Source organism: Anguilla rostrata, chromosome 12 (genome assembly GCF_018555375.3).
Source record: "Anguilla rostrata isolate EN2019 chromosome 12, ASM1855537v3, whole genome shotgun sequence".
Classification (NCBI taxonomy): Eukaryota; Metazoa; Chordata; class Actinopteri; order Anguilliformes; family Anguillidae; genus Anguilla; species Anguilla rostrata.
The window spans coordinates 3,232,645-3,259,833 of NC_057944.1; the positions used below are offsets into that span (position 1 = coordinate 3,232,645).

The 27,189-nt window shown below is 44.1% G+C and overlaps 1 protein-coding gene across 1 annotated transcript in view; it reads right to left on the reverse strand.

Moving 5' to 3' along the window:
- Positions 1-27,189, reverse strand: part of si:cabz01090165.1 (uncharacterized protein LOC100333421 homolog) — a 128,625-nt gene that overhangs the window by 59,703 nt on the left and 41,733 nt on the right. The window lies entirely within an intron of this gene.

Genomic DNA, 27,189 nt, shown 5'->3' on the forward strand with positions numbered 1-27,189 from the left:
ATATTGTAATAACTGCTGCACATGCTAAATATTCCTAACTTACATGGGAAAGTAAGGATATAGTGATACAATTCAGGTGTGTGCTTACAGTCTGTATGGAAATTTTGAAAAAAGCCCAATAATTTTGAATGTGGTAATTTACCTTTCCACTGACCCTCCCCAAAGACGGTTTAATTACCCATATAACATCCCGACAAAATATAATGCAACAGATGATCGTATTATTGTATTTTTTGCATTATTGGACTATTGTAATGTATTTTTAATACATTACAATAATCAAAAGCGTATACTGTATAATCATATATACAGTAAGCTACATAATGTTTGGGTCAAAGGAATATTTTTTTCTTTATTTGGCTCCTCAGTATACTTGTATTCAAACAATTCAAATATGGTGAAAGTGCAGACACTTTAGGGCATTTTTATCCATTTAAAAATGACAGCACTTTTTATACTTAAAGTGCTGAGTATCTTCTCTGGCGATGCTCTGCCAGGCCTGTTCTACAGCTATCATCAGCTCCTGCTTGTTTCAGGGCTAGTTGCCTTAAATCTTCTCTTCAGCATATGAAATACATGTTCAGTTGGATTCAGATCAGGAAAACGACTTGGCCAGGCAAGAATGTTTCCAGTTTTTGGCTTTGAGACACTCCTGGGTTTGGAAGCATTTGCTTGAGCTTGAGCTGATACAATCCTTCTGTACACTTCAGAATTCATTCTGCTGCTGTTATCAGCAGTTATATCATCAATGAAGACAATTGGGCTTGTACCTGTGGCAGCCATACATGCCCAGACCATAACAACCCTACCACCATATATATATATATAAAGAATAATGTATCGTTTTTTTTGTATTTATCATGAGAAAGATACATTACAGAAAGTCAGATGAATGGCAGGATGTTCAGGAATAAACTTGTGTATGCTATGAAACACGTTTTTTTTTTTCTTAAACACATGGGGAAAGGGGATATCGGGCTAAGTACTAAAGAACAAGCTTCTTGTGCTTAGTATTAATAAAAGGAACACCCAAGTGTATTGAGGTTTTACAGAAAAATCTAATATTTATCACATCTATCATAAGAACATCTTTTGAGCCTTCTCCCATGAATTATATATATGCACTGTAGAAGGACCATTTAATGGTTGAATTGATATGTCTATGGTAATCTGATATTAATTTGACCTTGGGTTCTCACCAACTGCATAAGAAGGCCAAACTCTGATTGAGTCAAGCGTGTCTGTAATTTTTTTACACTTCTATCATCTGTAGACTTATTCCTTTAAATGCTTGCAAACAAAAAGTAAGCATGCATGCACTCTGTCTAGAAAGCAACAGTACAACTGTACATGTTACACAACACTTACCAATCTTTACTTAGCCTTCACCATGGTTACTCAAGCTCCATATTGAGGAACTTGGAGAGTGCAAGCAGCATGCTAAGGCTGACAGAGTTGTCCTTGGGCCTCTCAGCCCAAAGGGTAGAGGGAATCTTGATGTAGCTGGCTGGTTAGCTGTCGAACAGATCCACGTCTGAAATGAGTGATGTTCCAGACCTGTGCTTTTGGCAGGCTTGAGATTCCCTTCAGTTAGATCCATTGATCCCACAGTCACAACTCATGCCTAATCACAGGCTACTGAGCTTGACGGCAAAGTTAAAACGACTCACTCGAAATTCGAACAAATGAATCAGTCCCGCTGACTGAAAATACAATAGCATTTAACAGATAACCATATAAAACGCACCATTGACTATTATAGCCGAGTTTCTGTTTATACAAAAGAAAAAAGAATCTGCAGTTCTGCAGCCTCTGCAGCTCTTAATACTGAAGAAAAGTAATCTATTAGAAAACCATTTCTCTTTCATTGGTGAATTAGAGCACTGAATCAATGTATTTACAGCGCCTCTTATTTCACCCCCACCCCCACCCCCCCACCCCCCCAAGCCATTATCTTTCCAGCCACTTTTCACATTTCAGGAAATTTATGTATAAAAGCTGTGTTAATGATCCATGTTTACGAACACGACACACTACATTTTACATTTTCATGCACAGGTAAACATTGGTTGTTCCCATTTTGCAATTGCAGCATTGTAAAAACAATGTTTCCATTGAACATGTAATATTTTTCTCTTTATACTTTTCAGTCATGTATTCCTCATACATATTCATAACCATACATGATCTTGCATACACTTCACTTTAAAGCTAGTTATTATTCAAATTAGATGCCAGATGGACATTTCTAGGCATTTTATTTTTTACTCCAAAATATGCAGTTCATGAATTCTATTTTTAATGTACACAGTACTGTTTTTTTAAATTAATTTAAATGTTTTATTATTATTTTTCTTACATTTTTAGTGATTGTCTTCTTATTATCCGGCAACTGAAGATAAAGGTAAGGCTGAATCTGTTAGTGTCTCCAAGAAGGAATAAACCCTGCAGGCATGTGGGACAACTTCAGATTTGAATCTCAAGAACTATTATTTATACTGTACACACACACACACACACACACAGGCACGCACACACACACACACACCCACAGACACACACACGCACATTCAGACACACACGCCGACATATTCCTGCACACACACACACACACACATTTATGAAAGCACACACGCTCATGCACGCATGCACCCGCTTGCACACACGCAACACCGTGTATGCGCACCACAAGGATACGGTCTGTGCTCTGAACCACTCTCGCGAACTCTGTAAAGGACAAACTGGAACACCCCCCCCCCCCCAGCCCTAGGTTATCAGCCGAGCCGACTCCTGCTGACAGGACGGGTCTCGGAGCCGCTGGAAGTCGTTCTCCTTTCCGCGCGCTTTGGGAGACGGAAGCCCTAATCAGAGGCGGATTGTTTTGGATGGCGGGCCGGCTGCGCTCTCGAAATCAAACCGCCGTCCGCTGGCCCAGGACCCCCGCCGCCTGTTCCGCTTCCCGCGGATGGGGGGAGTAATCCTTCCAAATAATAACAACTCAATCAAGGAGAACGGACCCCTTGCCGGGGCTGTTTGATGTCGGCCCCTCTCCGTGGATACGCGCCTCCGCCGATTGGAGGCCGCCGCCTGTCTCTAGGCAACAATTACCCTCGGCGCCCCCGTGGAGAGACGGGGAGAATTCAGCCTCCCGGTCAGGTCGAGAGGACCGAACGCGGCTGCCACGGCAGCATCGTCGCCACGGCAGCATCGTCGCCACCGCAGCATCATTGCCATGGCAGCACCGTCGCTGCCGCAGCACCGTCGCCGCAGCACCGTCGCCACGGCAGCACCATCACCACTGCAGCACCGCAGCTGACGACCGCTAACAGGAAAAGCGTGCAAAGTGGCTGTCTTCCGCATTCAAAGTTTTTCTGAGAACAAATAAAACAGCCCGAACGGCTGAAAAACTAAGATTAAAGAGAACTAAAGAGGTAAAGCTGTGGAATTTAAACTGAGCCACCGGGGAGGCATCAGCGCGATTTAAATCTCTCGCGCAATTGCCACTGCTGTAATGGCAGACACTGCATTTACATAACCCACTAGAAAATACCTTGGACAGTGTGAAAGGGGACTATTACATTAGCATTCCTCTGTGTTTAATCTTACTTTTTCGAACACAGGGAGATGGGAAATCTTGCTCGAGTGAAAAACAATGCTGTCGGTGTTTACTGAGGGTGTCAGTGCGAACGCTTGCCTCGGATCATTAAGAGACACATCGGGGAAGGGCGGCGTAAGCAACAGACGTCAAACGGCACGGCGAGAATGCAGACCGCGAGTCTCTTCCTCAGCGCGGCGCACGAGGCACCCGTCCTCTTACCCTGAAGCGGCGCGGATCCCGCGTTCTGCGGCTAGCCTAGCAACGCAGCCACGCGCGAACAGGGTTTAACCCAGGCACTCGTACCAAGAGAAAAGATTCGCTGCGTGCAGAGGTAGGAGGAACGTCACTTCTGGGGGTGTGTCAATCGGATCAAGCAGTGGATTGCAGTTCTGGTGCAGCTCATTGCAATTTTTCCGATCTATCTGGCCTGCGATTTGCACACTGGCCACCTGCCTGCTTAGACCGGGTTGATGGCTTAAACTGCAGCCCAGCCCAGCCCAGCAAGGCGGATTGCTAATTCTGGGGCTTTCCAATGGATTGTGCGCATTATATAAAAAGCCAATCAACGGTTTACATGGGTCATACGCTGTCCAATTTGACTTTGAAATAAATCCCACAAGAAGGAAAAATGCATTTTTTTGCATTTATTGTTCACTGTCTTTTTTATTTTTAAAATTAAAAAAAAATCATTTTCATTCCTGTATTAATTTCTGTTATTATTATATAATTAACTTTTTTTAAAGTTTTAATGGCTGTCTTAACTGAATGTGCCTGGGTACTGTTCATCTTCATCTGTCTAGAAGGATGACAATAAATGCACCTGAACTTGAACAATCTTTTAATTTTAATTATGTGCCTGCAGTTAAAATTAATGTTTGCACCACGATGCACCAAGAACAGCATTCATGTGAATAGTTCCAAAAAAACTCATCTTCATAAAATGCTGAACTGTTGCCTAATTAGGCTGGTTACCCCTACATACAGTATGCATCATATCAGGCCTAATATAAAAGTGGCTATGATTGATGTGTGCATGATGCTCCTGTGAATTAAGCAGGCTTGAGGATTTGAGGAAGATTTGACCAATCCCTCAGGAGAAGGATTAGACTGTTTGGTAAGAGAGAGAAGGCTCCGCTGTATTTCTGTGGACATACATCTATCCTTTATGGCCACTCTTTATTTCAATTTGTACGCATAATGGAGTACATAATTGCTCGCCGCAGGTTCATAAGGTATACAACCCGGATTTTTAAGCGCTGACGGACCTTCTGTGACCTGACTGTGGAGGGGAGAGTGAAAAAAGCTGCATCTGTCCCGTCCGGTACTGCAGGAGGTCTGCGGGATGGTTTGCGGCTGACATCAAGGGCACCACAACAGATTCCAGCCTGACAGCAGTCCTTTCTGGCCACTGGTTCATTCCAGCATACCATCAGTTTGGTGGCTGGCATGAGACCAGAGCGCTGTCACTTCAGCTACAGATCTGAACAAGAATGTCGGAGAAAATGTGGATTTCCCAGGGGTTTGGGTGCTATCGATTGCAGACATGCAGCTGTGTACTCCCTCTACCCAGCCACTCACCTATGTGAACTGAAAGGGAGACCACTCCATTAACATTCAGGTAATCTGTGATGCAATTCAACTGGTGATACAGGAGGAAGGGATCAAGACTGTCAGATCATATCCCTGTTATGCTTACACTGCATAACTACGTGCACGTACACTTGCGCAAGGAGGGCATAAACTTGGCACATATCGTATATTCACTCTTGTATACCTAGCTAATTATTGATAAGGCAACCAAGGTATCTCTAACTCAATTACATTGACGTCTGCTAGTTAGCTCTTATACGGCAAACGAAGGAGGTGTGTTGACCAAAAGTGATGCTAAAGTGGCAATGTTTCTTTTGGACAATCTGTAATATTTTGTTGAACTGGCTTCATATCGTACCATTTTTGTCTGGAATTCACTCTTACAAATTAGTTATTAATGGCGAAACGTGACTATAGGGACAGAAACATGTTATAATACTGTATCTAATCTCACATTAGGGGAGAATAGGGCAAAACCTAATGCAGGGTAAAATGTAACACAGACTTTTTAGGTAGATGCATCGAGCTTGAATGACTCATTTTAGGTTAAACACACAGAATTACCATCTCTTTGTCTCCAGTGAATGGCAGGAGAGTTCAATAGATGTTTTAAATAAGATCCAACTCCGGCTTGAACATTGGCTATACAGAGTATCATTTGATATACAGATGTCATGTTTGTTTGTTCTCTTTTCCGGAGCAGTGTGGGCAGGAGATGGGAAGGGGCCTTTGTGCCACTCCCGGTCAGTTAACCAATCAACACAGAGCATGTAGGAACAATTTGCTACACCCACGATAATGGCCTGTTGAGCTTAAAGGGTAAGAACTCAGTGGATTTATATATATATATTTTTTTTTTTAAATGTATTGCAATATTTTTCCAGTAAAAAGCCTGATCAACATGTTTGGCAGACCTTGTGGGATAATATAAAATAGCTGAAAAATAGTGTAATAGGGAAGCTTAAATTAACTGGCCGTCCAAAGTTCATTCTGTCACAGGGGACGAGGGGGCGGGGTGCAAATTGAGTTTCCTGTAAAAACCCGGCCTGTCAGAATCACTTACTGGGTGGGATGACGTCAGAGAGCCTTGGGGAACCGATCAGTAACGACGCAGGCGCAGTGACACTCAGCCACTCTACACTTCCCAATAATTACATTGATTCCCCAATCCACGCCCGTGCGCCATGGTATTAATGGCAATTAAATATTTATAGTGGAGGTTATAATGTAGCACAGGACAAGCGTGGGGAGGGTGAGTTAGGAAACTGAGGTCAAACAGCAGAGAACCCCCCCCCCCACACTCCAGCCAGCCCCGCCCCTCTCTCCTACACTGGCTGCTCTCAGGGTGGCTGTTTGTGCACACCAGTGATTTATTAAAAGGCGTAGGCCCGCCCACGTGTGCATTAGTGGGGTTTAATGGGGGATGGGGGAGATGTTCGGTAAGACAGTTTCAAAATAACCGCCATAAATTAGAAGCAGGCTAATGCCACCTCCCCCCAGCCGGACCATCAGCGGGCGATGGCGGTCGGTCGGTCGGTCACGGGGCCCCCTTGGGACCACAGAGGGAGGACGGGGGGGGGGTTATGGGACGTGTTGCCGGACTGTGAACCGGCACGTGCCGGCGTTCGGGGCCTCCTGTCCTCCGGGTGGCGCTGTGCTGAGGAAGGCGCGGTCGGGGGGGAGTTGGGCCGAGCGGCGAGGCTAAAAGCGCCAAGGCCGGCGCCTCGGGGCTTTCCTCTCCACCGGCTCCGCGCCGCCACGCATGAGCGCAGACAATTAAAACGAGCAGCCTCCTCACACCGAAAGGGCTCAGCCATTTGATATTAATTGAAGGTCTGGCTTCATTTGGGACAGGGAATGCTAAATTACAGAGAGCACGGGGCGCCTTGGAAACAGAGCACCATTTCACAACCCACCGCTTTGAGGGGTGTTTGATCCCCATGCCATTACTGTAATGGCAAAATAAAACAAATCGCAACAGAGACCGTAAGCCCGCGTGCTTAAAATAAGACTCACGCAGAGGAAGCGGGGACATGTGTTCTAGAGCTTTCCCAAAAGACCCTGCTTCCCCCTCAATCGCAGTTAATAACTATTCGCCCTCGGATATGAATGAAGCTTTGAACCCTTTCATTTGGGGCCTTATTATTGACTTTGTTCAGATTCTTTGCATATTCACAGGCACTGAATTATATGACACGGCAACAAAAAGAAAATAACATATTCTTCTAAGTTATGATAAGAGCACTTCCTTGAAGAGTTTACAACCTATAATGATTTGAGAATTACTTCAAGTGAGTGGCATATTATGCTAGTCATTTTTTAGTCCTTTAAAAGCAGCTACATCATAGGACTGCCAACTGTCCCATATTACCCAGGATGTCCCATAACTAGGCCACAATTCCCTGTCCTGTATGGGATGACATATAAAACCAGGCAGATGTGACCTGAAAATAAAATCCTTGCAGGAAATCTCCTTAAATCTGGCCTAGGTGCACTGCCTGGGACCACAGGTAGAGGTGATCGATCACCATAGAACATCGCTCTAAATTAGCATGCTAATTTTCTAAATATAAGGAACGGTTACCTGCACATCTCCTTATAAACCTTTGGGAGAACATTGCTGCTAGTACAACTATGGATTATGTCCACTGAGTGATTATGACTTTAAAAATAAACATTATGAATAAGACATTGCACGCATAACATCTTATTCAACAGACAAAGCTAATGTCAGTTATGGGAAACACCATCTGTTTACCAGTTATTGAACTGTGAAAACAAACACATTCTGAAGGCAAATTGCCCGGCCCACGTACTGTAGCTCATAACACGTAGAATCATGCTCGTAATCAGCTTTAAGTGGACATTGAGTCTCTGCTTTTAAAGATCCATACCACTTCTCAGCGTCTGCTTCACACAGAGTGGAATTGCGTGGACTTTTTTTTTTTACTTTGTTGACCTTGAGTGGGGAGAAATTCTGCGTCGTGTCCACACACAATGGCTCTCTCTCCTTAAAGCTGCTGGCTGACTCCTACAAAGTGGGCCCACTCTTACTCCATACTTTCGGCCACCCGCAGAGGCTCGCCTCGTGGCACTTTGTTCGAGAATGAGGTGAACACCCGAAAGGCTAAAAATGTTCCTCTGCTTTTTCCAAGAAAAGAAAAAAAAAGTGTTTTTGAGAACTTGTGAGAAAATAAGAAAGTTCAGAGTGAAAATGCTAGCGGTGAAAAAAGCAGCTTTTTTTTTTATTCCAGACCAGGCAGCTGACGGACAAATTGCTGCCAGAGCAGAACGGTCCACTGGAAAGTGGATTCGGCGCAGTTCTGTGACTCTGTCAGCTCGTACGTTGACAAATGGTTTGCTTTTTCCCCCCGGAGAATGTAATGATGAAGCTGAATCCCATTGGCCCTTTTGAGGAGCTCCTTCTCTGACCTACTGTAGAGTAGGTGATGGTCACGCTCGAATTGACAGAAACTGTAAATATGGACAAACTTGACCTGGAGTTCGCTTCCAGCCGTGGAGAAATAGACATTTAGAGACAGGATATAAAACCAGCCAGCAAGTGATTTATGGCCATTTTCTTTCAAAAATATGGGAGCAATTGAGCAACTTGTTCCTGATTGTGTCCAGGCCTGGTTCAAATACCAATCAGTTCTATTAAAAAAATATTTTTGTGTATTTCACTTATTTGAAAATATACTATTGTACTTTTATTATTGCTGATGTTTGTGTTAATAATAATAAAAAAAATACTTCACACACTTTTAAAATAATATTTTAAATGAAATTATAAGACTATTTATACAATTTCTAAATAACAGTCCCCATACCCTACACAAATAATAGAAATAAATATATTTGATTGGTTATGATTATTTGATCCCCTTCTGATTGTATAATCGGATCTCAGTGTGCTAGGCCTAACCTCCTTTGTCAAGAGAATTATTTTCATTTATAACCATTAAGTGGTCGGAATCAAGAAACAAATAGTACAGAGAGCATCAAAAGTAAACTTAAAAAAAGCAATACTTTGTGAAAACAAATGAAGCAGTATCTGCGTGACACACTGCAAGCCGGCTGAATTTATTTTGCACAGCTTGAAATTTAACAATAAATTACGCAAAGAAGAAAACAATGGGCCGGCATTTAAAAATGAAGACACATCGATTAAGGGCTGAGAGCAACACCGATGATGGCCTTGAACAGCGACTGAATGTCATTCAAGATTTAAGAGATGGGCTCTTCAGTGCAAACATTACATTGGAAATAGAGGACAGTGTTAAACGATGTGCATTTTTAAACAAGGATGTAATTAACAGGGGCGGTGGGAGGGGGATGATTCCATCGACTCAACAGCTTTGACAGTATGTGCCGTAGACCGTTACTTTGCATGAAATAAGAATTCCAGAACTGATTGAAATAACTGACAGCATTTCTGTGGTCACGGACAAATCAACAGATGGTACAGACATTATGGTAGACAATTATGTCCATCACAACCAATAGGAAAGTTCATCGCTGATACATTGTACCTAACTGCCGTAAACATCAGTAGGTTCGCAGATGTTTATATCCCCGATTTGTGGAAATGGACAGAGCCGGTCCTGACCTCCCTGGGGCCCTGAGCAAAATTCTGCTAAGGGGCCCTCCTACCTGACCCGTGAGCCATGTAAACCATTTGCCATTGCTACGCAGTCACACCTGACACCCCAGTGCTCCCACTACAGTCCTCCCTTCTTTAAAACAGTTTGCTCTATCTGTCAGTCTAAGAATAAGAATATTTAATCAGTAGTCAATGTTAATCCATTGCTTTCCATCTTGCAGTAGTCCAGAGTTGTAACTAAACCTTGACTGAAAGACTAGATAATCATTGTCTTGCTTTAAAATTATGTGCGCCTACGAGGAGTGCCATCACGCCCAAATATTGTCTGGACTGGACCCCACAGAGGTTGCTGCTGGAAAGCGCGAGTTTCATTTTGTGCATGCGCATATGAACGCATGTTCACGCGCGACACAATTATCTTTTCTGAGCTGCAGTTTATAAACACAGTTGCCCGTTGGTGTTTATCAGATGTAATAATTAAGCATTATAAAACGGGTAGCTCAAATCAAGCAATCTGATTGGTTTATAGGCGTGGTTTTTTAACCATATACCACAGCCATGACGTCTAATTCCTTTGCACAATTCAGTATCACTCTGCGTCTGAGGAAAAAAAAAGTTTACTATTTAACTATTTAAATTGGATTGTGTCTATTACTTTAATATTGCCATACTTGGTGACCGTTTTATAAAAGCAATACCTCACTTCAAGCCGTGATTAATTCATTATAAAGGGACACCTTTTGTTACCCTCCCCTTTTCAATGTCCAATTTCGCAATTGATTGTAGGCTAGTTACTGGCTTCATTTACGAATGCCAACCATACCGCAAAATACACAATCGTCCTTTATTTTGACAGTAGAATAGGTATTCTGTATTTAAGTCATGGCTACGGGACGCATTTTTATCTGTATCTTTGTAAATGATTGCATTAAATATTAACCGCTGCTTTGAATACAATTAATAGTTAGCTAGCTAGCTAGCTAGCCGGGATAACAATCATGCCTTGAGACCATTCTGAACTAAAACCCATATTTTTAATATAGGCTAGGTGACAACAATGACAAGTGACGGTGAACCTAAAGATAGCTGGCATTCAAACCCGGTTTCAGAGGGTCTTGGAGAAACGCTATGTCTACACTGCGAGACCGCAACATTTTAAAAAGCAAGACAGGGCTAGGGAGATTAATTTGATTGAGTTATGGTTTCATGCAGTTTTCTTAAATAATGTAATAGAAAAAATTACAAAATGCTAATTGTATGGTATAAAATGAGAAGGAACTATTTTTCTCGATGGAATCGTTGTTTTCATAGAATTAACAACCAGAGGTTTTTGCTTAACAACGGTGCAAATAGAACGACCAACGGGAGTTTTGCTTGACAACGGTAAAATAATACGGGACAGTGTCGTGGTTTATTCCTTACGTATTTCACTCTCACTATTGTCAGGCACAAAGTCACAGAACACAGCCCTGGAAGTGGCTGGCAAGCAAGGAAGACACAGACAGACCAGATGCACTGCCCAGTTATAGGTTAGCAAGACAGACATACTAGAGAGAGATGCACTGCAAGCTAGCACATCAACTTAACGTTACTGTTATTTGCTGACATCAAACTTGGAGAGGAGAGAACGCAAGTTTACCTGATTGCTGTTCCCGCAATTCACTCTCATGGTGTTTTTTCTCTTTTAGTGACCAGAAGGATAGTTCCACGTCATCCTCTCATCTAAGTTGTAAACGTTGACACCCGCTTTGACACGACGGGGCCCTTGCGTAATTTGCGGGGCCCTACGCAACTTGCGTAGGGAGCGTATAGGGCCGCCCGGCTCTGGAAATGGAGATGGATATCACACCAAACACGATCGCGTTGACAGAGCTCAAGGCATTATCGAGCGATAACCGCTTGGAGACGCTGCTCCTGTTAATCACTGGAAAGGGAAAAGAGTCCTGCAGACATGATCCGGTGGTCATGACGTGGTCTGAAGTCATGACATCAGAATTCACAAAACCTAAAATATAACTGAACACCTTACAAATGAATGTCATGTACTTACTCAGCAGATGCGACGTTTGCCACAGACAAAACAATAAAACCGCCAATGCATCTAAGCTTTCAGCGCAGAGCTGCAGAGAAACGCACAACGCATTACAACCCTGACAAACTCAGATAATAAACCGCTTTCCTATCAACCAGCTCACGGATTTCTTCGGGCTGTCAGGATTTTTGATCCCAGGCAAGTGTGCAGACTCAAAACGTCAGACCAGGGAGCACACTCAATTCTGGGCTCTGATGGAAACTGAAAATCGAGCCGGGCAAGTGCAAATTATTTCTCCGGGTGAATTCTGGGATGCAGCTGAAGAAATATTTCCAAACCTTGCTCAAAAGGCGAAACGATTGTCTGTGATGACTCAGTCGAAAGATGTGTGTCTTCCAATGGGCATTTTCACCAAGCATCATGGCAAAGGAGGTTGCTAACCAACCGGCCACGATAAAACATAATAACAGAGTTTTCATTTGAAAATTTTTTTCGTACCTTTTGTACACCACTTTCATTTCATTTATCTTTATTTTTTAAAATATATCTCAGCTGCAAAATATATTCTATTTACTAATGTGATTTATTTTGCGTCACTATTTGTGCATGTTAAATGTTATATAACTTCTCTTGTTTCTCAAGTGGGCATTTAGAATACTGCGCGATGTCCAAGGTATTGAGTAAACTGAATTTAACACATCAGTGTCGCTTGTAAACATACATCGTCCATCAATGTCTGTGCTTAATTAGTAGCAATTACCTTATCAACTTAGATGATTGAAGTGGTGCAAATTGGGTAATTGTTTGAGAAGTGGCTCGACAAGGAGAACGTGGCGACCTCTAGATTGTGGCTAACTGAGGTACGAAGGTTTTTGTGAGAAAACGAGGATGAACAAACTCGTGGCCCTGGCTATTTCAACGGCTAAAAGTGAAAACTCTAATTTCCAACCGTGGACTAATTCTACATTATCGGGACATAACTGTCAGCCCATTGAGTTTTTTCATTGGCCATCTCCTTTACCGAGATCTCCACCGTTCTCTAACAACAAAATCGCTTGGATTTTACACACAGTTCCCAAAGCTGCGACCGCAACAGCCGTATGAAAGGAAATCTCGGCTGCGTCCAGACGTGCGTGTTTGGGAAGTCTCCTGTGGCGTCGAACGGGTTTTCGCTGGCCCTGTGTACCACGGTCTGAACAGCGCGTAGTTCGTTTCGCGGGCGAACTCGCCGCTACGCGCTAAGACCGCGCCGCCGCAGCGTCCCGTGAAAAAGCCCCGGGGCGGGTCCTCGCCGGAGCCTTTCCAGGGCGGTGGATTCGGCGGCGATAATGCGAATACGAGCGCGTGCTCTCAGGCCCGTTCGTCTCGGGTTCGCGTGTAATGAGGGGGCGGAGGAGGAGGCGGAAAGGTCAGCGCTGTCTCCCTGAACGTGAGACGGGGCGATGCGCAAAACGGCGGAGCGCTCGCGTCTCCCTCTCTCCAATGCCGCCAGAGCCCGCCGTGCAATCGCAGCCTTTACAGTCATTTACTGCACCCTGTCAGTCATTCTCTCACAGTCGCCGCGGCTTTCAAGGACAGGATCGGGAAGAAGGGCGAACCTGCAAAGTCACAGCAAAGAGTGGGTACAGCAAACAGTGTGCGCACCCACACACACACACGCACACGCACACATGCATATACACATGCACACACACATGTACACATGCATACACATGCACATACACACGTACACATGCGTGCACACACACACACACGTGTACATGCATAAACACATGCACACACACACACACATGCACATACACAGTACACATGCTGCACACACACACAACGTACATGCCATAAACACATGCACATCCACACACAACATTGCACATGCTACACATCAACACACACATGCACATCATAACACACACACACACGTACACATGCAATTCACACATCACACACACACCACACATGCATATACACACACACACATGACACATCGTGCACATGCATATACACAACACATCTGCACACACACAGCACTTAATGCTAAAACATGCACACACACACATACATATGCGTGCACATGCATAAACAAATGCACACACACACACACACACACACATGTTCCAGGATACAAACATATACATACACACACACAACACTCGTGCACATGCTTACACACACACACACACATGCACAATCACTCACACACATACACACACACACTCATGCGCACTGTATACACACAGCAATCTCCATAATGTTTGGGAAAAACATAGTTCTTATTGATTTGGCTCTGTACTCCAAAATTTTTGATTTTTAATCAAACAATTCATACATGCTTAAAGTGCAGCTTCTCAGCTTTTATTTAAGGGCATATTTATACACTAGGGTTTCACTGTGAATAAATTACAGAAGTTTTTATACACAGCCCCCCTTTCCAGGGTATCACGTTGTTTCATATTAATATTAATGTTATGTAAATGAAAGTAGTTGTGTTTAGTACTTTGTCGCATATCCTTCACTGAAGTCTGCGACCCGTAGACACTACCAGGCGCCGAGTGTCTTCTCTGGTGATGCTCTGCCAGGCCTGCACTGCAGCCGTCTGCAGCTCCCGCTTGTTTCAGGCCTAGTTATACCGTGTTCTCTGAGGCATTTTAAATGCATGTTAAGTTGGATCAGGTGACTGACTTCAAGTGAAGAATTTTCCAGTTTTTGGCTTTGACAAAAAAAAAAAACTCCTTTGTTGATCTTGCTGTAGGATGAAGTGCTGTCCAGTGAGTGAGCCAGCACCTGTGGCAGCCATACATGCCCAAACCATAGCACCCCTGCCACCATGTTTCAAAGAAGAGGGGGGTGCTTTGGATCTTGGGCATTTCTTTTTAGCCTCCACGCTTTGCTCTTGCCATCACTCTCATACAAGTGAATCTTTGTCTCACCTGTCCACAAAACCTTATTCCAGAACCTCATTTAAGAACTGCAGGCTCTTTTAGGTACTTCTTAACAAACTGCAACCTGGCCATCCTGTTTTTATGGCTAACTTGTGGTTTGTACTTTGCTGTGTACCATCTGTTCATGAAGTCTCCTGCAGACAGTAGTCACTGACACTCCCACGTCAGGCTCCAGAAGATTGTTCTGATCTGTTGGACAGGTGTTTGGGAATTTTTCTTCATTATGGTGAGAATTTTTCAGTCATGAACTGTAGAGGTCTTCCTTAGCCTAAAAAGTCCTTTTACTGTGCTCTCTTTCTTCTTAATGATGTTCCAGCTGATTTTGATACACCTAAGGTTTGGCCTATGTTTCTGACTGCTTTTTTCTTATTTCTCAGCATCATAATGTCCTCCTTGATTTTCATTGGCACAACTCTGGTCCTCATGTTGACAAATGCCAATAACAGACTCCGAAGGCAATCAAAAGGCTAGAATCAAAGCTGCATGATAAAAGTAGTCTTATACCTGCACTAAGGAATCAATTGAACACACTTGACCTATCACCTGTGAAGCCATTTATACAGTTATGCATAAACAGCTGAAATTAATGAAACTCAGGCAGAACTGATGGCTTTAGTACAAACTGTCATGACACACCATGCCAAACTGACTCTTCTGCAATCCCACATTTACCTGTTTCTCTCCCTGGTCCCCAAAAATCCCTCCCTGACCACTGGCAACCATGCACCCCTTAAAACACAATCCCTTAGAAACCAACATTCTCCCCTGCCCATCTTAAATCTTTTGATTATCTTCTGTCCTCTTTTCTTTTTGAATATAGAACTTTATACAGGAGGTAAAGAGGGAAAAGACTAGAATGTTATGATATATACATATATATTTTAATTGTCAAAAACTGGCTCTAGGAGTAGAGATTGCTGGTCCCTCATGTGCTGTGATCCCTCAATTTATCATTGATTGGTACAACCTGAGCACACACACACATACAGACATACACATACACACACACACACAAACACACACGCGCGTGCACACATGCACACATACACGCACGCACACACACAAACACGCACGCACACACACAAACACGCACGCACACACACACGCACGCACGCACACACACAAACACGCACACACACACACGCGTACACACACACACACGCGCGTACACGTACACACACACACACACAGTATTTTGGATAGGTATAATCAGGTCATATGGGAACAGAATGTCCCACTCCCTGTGGCCCTTTCTAACAGGCCCTGTGTTCACCGCCTGCATCTCACCACGGCCAGATTGGAATTAGCGTATCGCATCCTAATTAAGATATCTCCCAGACTTTCTCAAAGCGACTGCGAGCCCTCAGGGGTGCTGGCTCCAGATGGTTCTGTCTTTGCCGAGGCGGGTATCCAGCAGTTTGGAATGGGTGGGTCAGAGCAGAGGGGTGGGGAAGGGTTTGTGTTTTGTCGCGTTTTTGATTATTCATCGCAGGGGAAGCGTGGATGCCAGTTGGTTCAGTCTTGCATGCATAAGAAATGGGCAACAGAGCTCGGCGTGGCATGGGCCAGGCCTGGGTGGAGCCCTAGCTGGCTCGTACCATTGAGGAAAAAGGGGGGGCCTCTGATGAACATTATTGCCATTTTCGGGGATTTCATTAAGTGCCACATATTTAAAGGCTGGCTATTGCTTTGTTTAATTAACGAGTTTCTTTTTCTTGTGCGTTGGCAGAAAAGCAAGCCTTTCCTCAGTTTCTGCAGAAAGCAGAAAGCTTTTTTTTTTTTTCGGAATGAAAAATAGAGTTTACCTGTGAATCTCTACCACCTCAATTTCCTTCAAGAGCACAATCCATTTATGTTTCTATAATTAAATCTAATGAATATATATTTGACATTTTAATTGCCACTTATTGCCAGCCAAAGTGAAAATGGGCATGCCTGCGATCCTCTGTAAAGTCTTGTTTACAGAAAATATAGTTGCCAGCTCCCCTTATTGCACTTATTAGGCTAAGTTCACACACAGCATGGTAATGACTAAATAAAGCTGTACTATGAGAGTCGTGCTAGAAGCAGTAAAAGAAAAGAAAAACAGTTGCTAATTCTAGTTCCTCAGGAAATAGGAATAAACTTACATATGTGAACTAGCAGAAATAGTTATCAAATGCTAGTGACACAACTCTCTTGGGATAACTCTTTGTTTCAAGAATTAGTAGATTACTGACAAGAGGTAAAACATTATCGACAGAATGTGGCATCTCTGGCTGCTCCCCCAAATTGCAATAACAGTGTTGCACTGACACACTAATGTTGAAACTGTCAGCAGCGAAACAGGCCTCTTTCTGCAAACCGCTCCATAGTGTTTACACAGCATGGAGGGGCGTTGTGTATAATTTATTTATTTTGCTTCTGGCAGATAATGTTCTAGCTCCACTCAGTGGGGTGTGTATGAACAGGTGCATGCCTGCGCCAGCCACCGCGGGTTTGTCGGTACTGTGCTCGATGCGTGTGCGAATGGATGATTAATCTGGACACAACTGCTGATGTTTAATAGTCAGGCTATGAAAAGGTATCTTTGAGCATACAGCATCGTTCCTCTAATAAAGGGAAAAATGGGTCCATCTTTAGTGTCAGCGCATCTGAATTGGAACGACTCGTTTTATGAATGCTGTTTGTTAAGCTCTGACGCCTCGGCGAGCTGTTTTCCTGCCAGTGTGAGAAAGGATCGATCGACCGCACGTTGTCCACACGTGCACGTCGACTTCCAGGGGATGTAGCGCTAGCGATGCACAGCGCTATATACCTGTGTGGCGCTAACGGTAGCAGCACGCTACGTCTGAGGGAGCTGAGCGGCGAATGATTCCCCCGGCTGAAGGAATCCATCTATCCCTTTAAATCAGATGGGAGAAAAGCCACTGCGCTCAACCCATTTAAGGAATCCCAACATGCTTTGTGCCGTAAACTTTCCAGTCTCTGTCTCTAATCACTCTTGCTCAATCTTTTGATGGTGCCTTTTTGGAGATACTATGCACGGCCTGTCTTTTAGGTTGCTCGAGATATAAAAGAATTGTCTGTTCACACACACACACACACACACATATATTCTCGCACACACACACACACATATATATATATATTCTCGCACACACACACACACACCACACACACACACACACACACACACACAGTTGCTAACTTCTGATAGAAATCTCCTGCTAAGCAAGAGAAAACATGTTTAACATTATCTAATTAAATGCTTGAGTTTCCGGAACCATTTCAGAAATGCCAAAAGCGTGAATTTTAACGAGAAAGCAAAACTGCTGATCTACTAAAGAAGCGGAATAATGGTGAGGGAATTGATCTATTAGCATTCTCTTAATGAATACAGACACGTTTCAGAGGTCTAAACGACGTCTTGGTCATTTTTATTCGATTGAACGCCCTCAAGTACCTACACATCAGCATTGTTCCAACGGCTTTGATTCAACTCAAATGGAGTGCAAATTCCGTCCAAGTCTGAACAGTGCAACTGACAGTAAACATCTTGAGGCTCTCCTGCAGATAACTGATCGAAACAGTAATCAATTAACATTTATAACACAATCCTTCGTGCCGACAAGAATAGGTTATAATTATTTACTCTTAGCTCGATTTTTAGTCTCCAGAGGGCAAGGGAGTAAATATCACAGCAGCCGTACGCAACAGGCTTCAAGAGCAGAATTACAGAGGCTTCACTGCAAGATTCAAAAAGGCCTGGTAGGCTAATGAAGACTCTACAGCTGATGACCGAATCATTTTTACCATAATGAAGAAAAACCCAGAAACTCCTGTTCAACAGATCAGAAGCACTCTTCAGGAGTCAGGGGTGGATGTGTCAGTGAGTACTGTCCACTGAAGACTTCACAAACAGAACTACAAGAGGTTACACTTCAAAAAGCAAACAACTAGGTAGCTGAAACAAAAGGGATGGGCATGTTACAGTTTGCTCAGATGTACCTGAAACAGCCTACTGAGTTCTGGAAAAAGGTCTTGTGAACAGATGAGTCCAAGACTCACTTGTATCAGAGTGATGGCAAGAGCAAAGTGTGGAGGCCAAAAGGAACTGACCAGGCAACATTTTTCCGATCTTCTGTCGACCAATTTTGGTGATCGCCTGCCCACTGTAGCCTCGTCTTCCGGTCATTAGCTGACAGGGGTGGAACCTGGTTTGGGTTTCTGCTGCCATAGTCCCACCTTCAAGCCGCTGTTATTTGGGCATCTGTGGCCTTTCTGTTAGTTTGAACAAGTCTGTCCGTTCTCCTGTACTCTCTCATTAATGAGGTGTTTTTGACCACAGAACTGCCACTCACTGGATGTTTTTTGTTGAATACACCTTTTTCTGTAAACTCTAGAGACTGTAGCGCATGAAAATCCCAGGAGGGCAGCTGTTTCTGAGATGCTGGAACCACTGTCAGTCGCTTACAGTAAATGACACATCTTGTCTAGTCAAATGTTTGGTTGGACAAAAAACTAAAATTCTTCACCATTTCATCATGTCTGCATGCTTTTTATGTTGCGTTGCAGCCACATGATTTGACGTTTGAAGAAGCAGGCTAGTTGCTGTAAGGCAGGGATCAGCAACTCACGGTCCTCGAGGGTCGAGAACTGCTGGTTTTCCAACCTCCCTTTGCATGGGAGTCAGGTGTGAAGACAGTCTGGCCAATCAGTAGCACTAATTACCCAGGAGAAAAGAAAACCAGGGCTGGATTTGGATTCGAGGGCCAGAGTTGATGATCCCTGCTTTAAGGAGTAGTTCAACCTAATAAAGAGGCCGGTGAATGTATATGCACACACACCTAAACTGCAGAAAGCAATGTGCAAAAATGTATTTCTAATCAACAATTTCTAATTACTTTGGCAAATACTGAGCTAAGTTTAATGCAATTTTACTGCTGCCATTTTCTTCTGTGCGATTCAGAAAGCTCGGTGCCAGTAACCTCACTCATCAATTGAGGAGGAGAGGAAATGATTTAGTTGACCAATTAAACTGGAGAATGATTAGACGGTCCAATTAAGAGAGCCTTATTGGGTATTTTGCTGGGTCACCTGGGAACACCTCTGCCCCGTGTGATAAGTGGCATGCAAATTTAATGAGCGCAATACGTTAGCATCTGAGAAAGAGCCTCTCTCCAGCCTGAGCACTAGGACAGCCACCCACGACGTTCAGAGAGATAACGGACCCCCTGCTGACCCGTGTCTCCCCACCGCAGCTCGGCTGTCGCCCGTCCCGGCGCAAACCCAACGCCGCCGCCTGGCCTATTCTCAGCTGTACGCAGCGAGAGAAGGCATGCGTGGGCACTAATGGACCTCAAGCACCTATAAGGGTGTTATTGCAGGATATGGGCGCGACACTGCAGTCTCTGCAAATGAGGCCTTTCATCTGATTGGTTCATGGATCCTCTACACGTCTCAGATACGAGATGGAGTCCTTTATTTAACTAGGGAGAGGCCAATGGTGAGCAAAGCACTCTTTTACAACGGTGCCGTGAAAATACATCAAAGTAGCATTAGAATATTACAGAAATAGAGCAAACAAGAAAAAAGCATTGATATGCACCAGCTACAGTATATGTATTGGCATTAGTCTACATTTATTAGATTTTAGAATGTTAAATTGAAAATTTGTGAAATTATACCCAACTGAACTGACCACTGTACGTAAATCAATTGACTTTGGAAAAACAAGAAGAAAAAAAACAAGAATATTTTAAAAACTCTTTCCCTAATTTAACAGGGAAAATGTGAATTACATTAAGGCTAATGGAGGCAATTGCTATTTGCACAAAATGTCTGCTGTACCTTGGCTTAATTTAAAAAAACATGAAGCCCATGTGCAAATCTTTGAGTCTTTGCTGACTGCAACGCATGGCACTTCCTCAGGATACATGATGCCCTGTTTTCCAACAGAAAAGTAATTTGGGACCACCGATCAAGGTGAAAGTGAAAGTGCTTATTTGTCATGCTACAAGGTACACTCACTGGGGCATTCTAATGGAAACACAGCTATTGATTAAAACAACACATTCACTTGTGGTGGGGGGGGTTCTGCCTGTTGGGGTCATGGGTTGCCAGGTCACAGACCTACAGTTCTCTGGTGTATCACGCCATTGACAGGGTCACCTTATTACAGCACCTTATTGACATTAAAGGAAAGAGGTTTGTAAAACATTGGCTCTAATATCAGAACAGCACTGGTACTGGCAGTGCAGGAGCAAATTAGGATCAAACTATCCAAAAGAGCTTATGGTTCATCAGCTGAGAAATAAACAAAAATAAATAAAGAATTTGAAACATACACATTTCTGGGAAGGGGGAGGGGGGAAAGACAAATGTTTGGAAATCGTGCTGGTTAATGGATTGCAGAAATGGCTGGGCCCTCAGGGAATCCACCCTTGTTAAGATTTTAATTCAGCCCCAGTCGGAGTTTTATCAATATTTAAAAGTGTGTGGCCCGGAGCCTTCTCTGCTTAAAAACCATCAAATATGCACTCCACACCCGAAGTATACACTCTGAATATCCTGCTCTCTAAAAGCACGTACAGCAGCGGTATTGTGACAGCTGTCGGATAATCCATTAGATGCAGGAGAGGCCGTGTTCACACATTTTTAGAATTTCATATTTCCAGCATTTATTATAATGGATTTTGTTACGAAGAGAAAAACAAAACAGCAACTTGACAAATTATGTAATTTTGGTTACTTGTATAAGACTTTTTGAAGACACGGCCTATTGTTTATTGGGAATAGTTATTGCAATGCTCAGATTAGTGGAAACATTTTTCTCTCCTAATTGCAGATGAATGCAAACGATTTTACAGTTAGTTTTGTAGATAAGGACGACTGGTGTGCGCAAGCACGCATATAAATCTGAATAAAAGCACCGAGGGAACTCTGACACGTTGTTTTTGTTCGCCTTTGCTTTGTCATTTGAGCAATCAGGATATTTCCGTGTAACTGAAGAGGTTTTAGGAAATACTGAAGCAATTTGCGAACTGTATTGGTAATTTTCCATCAGGCTGCCATCTTGGCTCTACCGGGTGACAGGGGTTGAAAGACTGGAGACACGGCCATTTGCGTTCTTTCTCAAAGAAGCTATAAAATGTGTTTTTGGACACCTGTCGAGGGACAGCAGTATGACTGTACGGCCTCTCAGTGGAGGTGAACATGTGACCGAGATGTACTGGTGCCGATATGCAAATGAGTGTCAAACGTGCAATCTAGCACCACTCTGTAACACCACCTGCATCTCCACCCTGTATCTCCACCCTGTAGCACCACCCTGTAGCTCCACCCTGTAACACCATCCTGTATCTCCACCCTGTAACACCACCCTGTATCTCCACCCTGCAGCTCCACCCTGTAGCACCACCCTGTATCTCCACCCTGTAGCTCCACCCTGTAGCACCACCCTGCATCTCCACCCTGTATCTCCACCCTGTATCTCCACCCTGTAGCACCACCCTGTATCTCCACCCTGTAACACCATCCTGTATCTCCACCCTGTAGCACCACCCTGCATCTCCACCCTGTATCTCCACCCTGTAGCACCACCCTGTATCTCCACCCTGTATCTCCACCCTGCATCTCCACCCTGTAGCACCACCCTGTATCTCCACCCTGTAACAGCATCCTGTATCTCCACCCTGCATCTCCACCTTGTATCTCCACCCTGCATCTCCACCCTGTAGCACCACCCTGCATCTCCAACCTGTATCTCCACCCTGTAGCACCACCCTGCATCTCCACCCTGCATCTCCACCCTGTAGCACCACCCTGCATCTCCACCCTGTATCTCCACCCTGTAGCACCACCCTGTATCTCCACCCTGTAACACCACCCTGCATCTCCACCCTGTATCTCCACCCTGTAGCACCACCCTGCATCTCCACCCTGTAGCACCACCTTGTATCTCCACCCTGCATCTCCACCCTGTAGCACCACCCTGTATCTCCACCCTGTAACACCATCCGGTATCTCCACCCTGCATCTCCACCTTGTATCTCCACCCTGCATCTCCACCCTGTAGCACCACCCTGCATCTCCAACCTGTATCTCCACCCTGTAGCACCACCCTGCATCTCCACCCTGCATCTCCACCCTGTAGCACCACCCTGCATCTCCACCCTGTATCTCCACCCTGTAGCACCACCCTGTATCTCCACCCTGTAGCACCACCCTGTATCTCCACCCTGTAACACCATCCTGTATCTCTACCCTGTAACACCACCCTGCATCTCCACCCTGCATCTCCACCCTGTATCTCCACCCTGTAGCACCACCCTGCATCTCCACCCTGTAGCACCACCTTGTATCTCCACCCTGCATCTCCACCCTGTAGCACCACCCTGTATCTTCACCCTGTAACACCATCCTGTATCTCTACCCTGTAACACCACCTTGCATCTCCACCCTGCATCTCCACCCTGTATCTCCACGCTGCATCTCCACCCTGTAGCTCCACCCTGTAACACCATCCTGTAACACCATCCTGTATCTCCACCCTGTATCTCCACCCTGTAACACCACCCTGTAGCTCCACCCTGTAGCTCCACCTTGTAACACCATCCTGTAACACCATCCTGTAGCTCCACCCTGTAACACCACCCTGAAACACCATCCCGTAGCACCATCCTGTAGCTCCACCCTGTAGCACCATACTGTAGCACCAACTTGTAACACCATCTTGTATCTCCACCCTGTAGCACCACTCTGTAGCTCCACCCTGTAGCTCCACCCTGTAACACACCCTGTAGCTCCGCCCTGTAACACCACCCTGAAACACCATCCTGTAGCACAACCCTGTAGCACCATCCTGTAGCTCCACCCTGTAGCACCATACTGTAGCACCAACTTGTAACACCATCCTGTAGCACAACCCTGTAGCTCCACCCTGTAGCTCCACCCTGTAACATCATCCTGTAGCTCCACCCTGTAGCACCACTCTGTAGCTCCACCCTGTAGCTCCACCCTGTAACACATCCTGTAGCTCCACCCTGTAACACCATCCTGTAGCTCCACCCTGTAGCACCACTCTGTAGCTCCACCCTGTAGCACCATCCTGTAACACCACCCTGTAACACCATCCTGTAGCACCACCCTGTAGCTCCACCATGCAACACCACCCTGTAACACCACCCTGTAGCACCACCCTGTAGCTCCACCCTGTAGCACCATCCTGTAGCACTATCATATAACACCATCCTGTAGCTTCACCCTGTAGCACCACTCTGTAGCACCACCCTGTATCTCCACCCTGTAACACCACCTTGTAGCACTATCCTGTAACACCATCCTGTAGCTTCACCCTGTAGCTCCACGCTGTAGCACCACCCTGTATCTCCACCCTGTATCTCCACCCTGTAACACCACCCTGTATCTCCACCCTGTAGCACTATCCTATAACACCATCCTGTATCTCCACCCTGTAGCACTATCCTATAACACCATCCTGTAGCTCCACCCTGTAGCTCCACCCTGTAGCTCCACCCTGTAGCTCCATCCTGCAGCACCACTCTGTAGCTCCACCCTGTAGCTCCACCCTGTAGCTCCACCCTGTAGCACCACTCTGTAGCTCCATCCTGCAGCACCACTCTGTAGCCCCATCCTGTAGCCGTGAACGAATATTTGCCCCCTTCCTCTGTTGCATATTTGTCAACTGAATGCTTTCAGATATTTAAACAAAATGTAATATTAAACAAAGGGAACCTAAAATATTTTTCAACACAAAATTCATAATAATGTTTTTTTTTTTTTTATGAAAAAAAAGTTACCCACGTGCTATCAGAAGTGACTCTAACATACAAACAAATGATTATCCAAACAAACATTAGCTTTCTTTGTCATGTGCATCTAAACTGGCTGAAGGAGATATTTATAATGAGATTAGATATTAAATATTTCAAGCACATGAGGAAGGTGAAAGTCACAGGAAAACAAAAGAAAAAAACAGGATTTTCCAAAACTGGACCTCAAAAGAGTATTGCAAGATACAGAGAAAATCGGATTCCTAACAACCATGCAAAAACTGTTAGATCACCGAAACTGGTAGATCACCATCACAAAGGCAGTAATTGAAGACTTTAAGTGATAGGAAAAAAGACCAAGGTGTGTCCAGATACATTTGGTCATATTGTGTACTAAACAATACTATTGTCCCAAATGTTATGGTGCCCTGAAATGGGGGCTAAAAGTGTATAAAATACCATAAATAAAAGCTGAGGATGTATACTTTAACTACATGTGAACTGTGGCAAATCAAGAAAAAATACCGTTGTCCCGAACTTTATGGAGAGAGAGAGAGAGAGAGAGAGAGAGAGAGAGAGAGCAGGTGCTTCTTCAAAAGGTCAGAGGTTGCCTCCTCAACTAATCTGAAGAGGATGTGGCCCGATCGTGAACTCGCATGGGTCGAGTGCAGGTTTGAATCGAATCGAATCGAATCGGTCGAATCGGCCTGCACGCGTGGCAGCTGCTCATCCCTCTTCAGAAATACTGAACGGCCTGCAGCCTGCAGATTATCGGTTTCCACAGGTAAGCACTTCCACACTCAGTGTAAGTCATAAGCCACGCTCAGCTGTCTGTTCACAGGGCCAGCTGGGCTGTTCGCCCTGACAAAGGGAATTTCTGAAATGCTGGCAATTCTCTCGTTCTTAATAAATACTTCTGATGGAGAGAAGAAGTGTAACCTTCATTCTTGCCCATAATTGCCTGTTAATTGGCGACTCACTTTGAGTCTTACACTAGTTGATCTATTACCAGACCCCCGTGATCTGGAGTGGGTGGAAAGGAATCAAAGGAAAGAGCGAAGTACAGTGTTTTTAAGAAGAAAATTGCTTTATTTAGTATATTTTCATATGTGTCCGCACTGTTGCCTCCTCACTGTCATTTCTTACTGGATACACCGAAAGGATCCGCGGGTGTGTCATGCCAGAGACTGCCAATTTATGCGGCCATTTTGCTTGGCTGTGGATAAACAGCCTTTAGTCACGTCGTCAATGCAGTGGCCACAGCTCATACACATGCATACCACAGAAGGATGATAAGATGGCTGCTGCTGTGCTGTAAATGCACCCTGTTCATTTTTCAATTCAACAGTACAGAGTACAAAGAGTAATATTTTATAAATGAAAAGTGTTTCTATTTCATGAATCAACAGTGATAATAGCTGCACTACTTTATTATTATTATTATTATTATTATTATTATGATTATGACATTTTCATTAAGCTCTGTAATAGAATCATTATTCCTTGCAATAGTGGCCTAAAATGGAAAGTTTCAGGATTCAGGACTAAAGGAAAAGGTGAAGGACAAGCACCCGGCCTTTCCAATGCTATTGCCCTTTCCATTTGAACAGCTCCATGTGTCTTGTTTTGTGCGCTCAATAAATCTATAACTGTGCAAGTGTGGCAAGAATCTGAAGTATTTCACCTGTACCAAAGGTGACTGTACTCTCTGAGAACTCTGAAACATTCTATGAAAAGAGTGCGGAATTTGGAAAGAAATCTCATCAAGGTTTACAAAGGAAATAGTCAAAGTGCAAAACATTCGCTATTTTTATGGGAGTAGGCCACAAAGAGACTTAATTAAACCTGTTTTCACAATTCATTTACCCTATTGAACAGCATTTGTAAACTAGGGTGGCACAGTGGTGCTGTGGGCAGCACTGTTACCTCACAACAAAAATGTTAGTTTGTTGGTTTGAATCTTGGCCAGGGTTTTTCTGTGTGGGTACTCTGGTTTCCTCTCACAGTCCAAAGTCATGCAGGTTAGGTTATTTTTGGACAGTCTAAATTGCCCCAAGGTCCATCTTAAGATGGACTGACGACCTGTCCAGGGTGTATTCCTGCCCTTCTCCCAGTGCATGCTGGGATATGCTCCAGCGACCCAGACCAGGATAAGTTGGTTAGATAATAGATGGACAGACTTTTAAACAAACTGCTAGCTGATGACTTAAAATAACAGAAGTCTTGCATTCTTTCAATAAAACAAATATAATTTCATAGTATATCTGAAAATAAACGAGAAGTAAGCAGTAGAAACGTGTGAAACATATTTTAAATCCTGTCTCCTTTCCAGAGGATGAATTTGTTCATCTCCATTCCATGCAGCCCGCAAAGGAAACTGATTTGACTGCTGAGGATGTGTGTACAGTCCGACACCCTTCTCCGGCATCCTGTGTGTGCCATACCAACGCAAATTACGCAAATTACTGCCTGATTCGAGGAGTTATGAATATTCTCGCTCAAAGAGGGGTGCCGGAATTAATGCATGCTTTAGTAAATTAGACGGAGTACTTAACTGGCCTAATTTAAATAATCTTGACCTTGTTTTAACGCTTTCGCTCCATGTTTACATATGCATGAACACATTTATTTATTATGCACCAAAAGGAAAG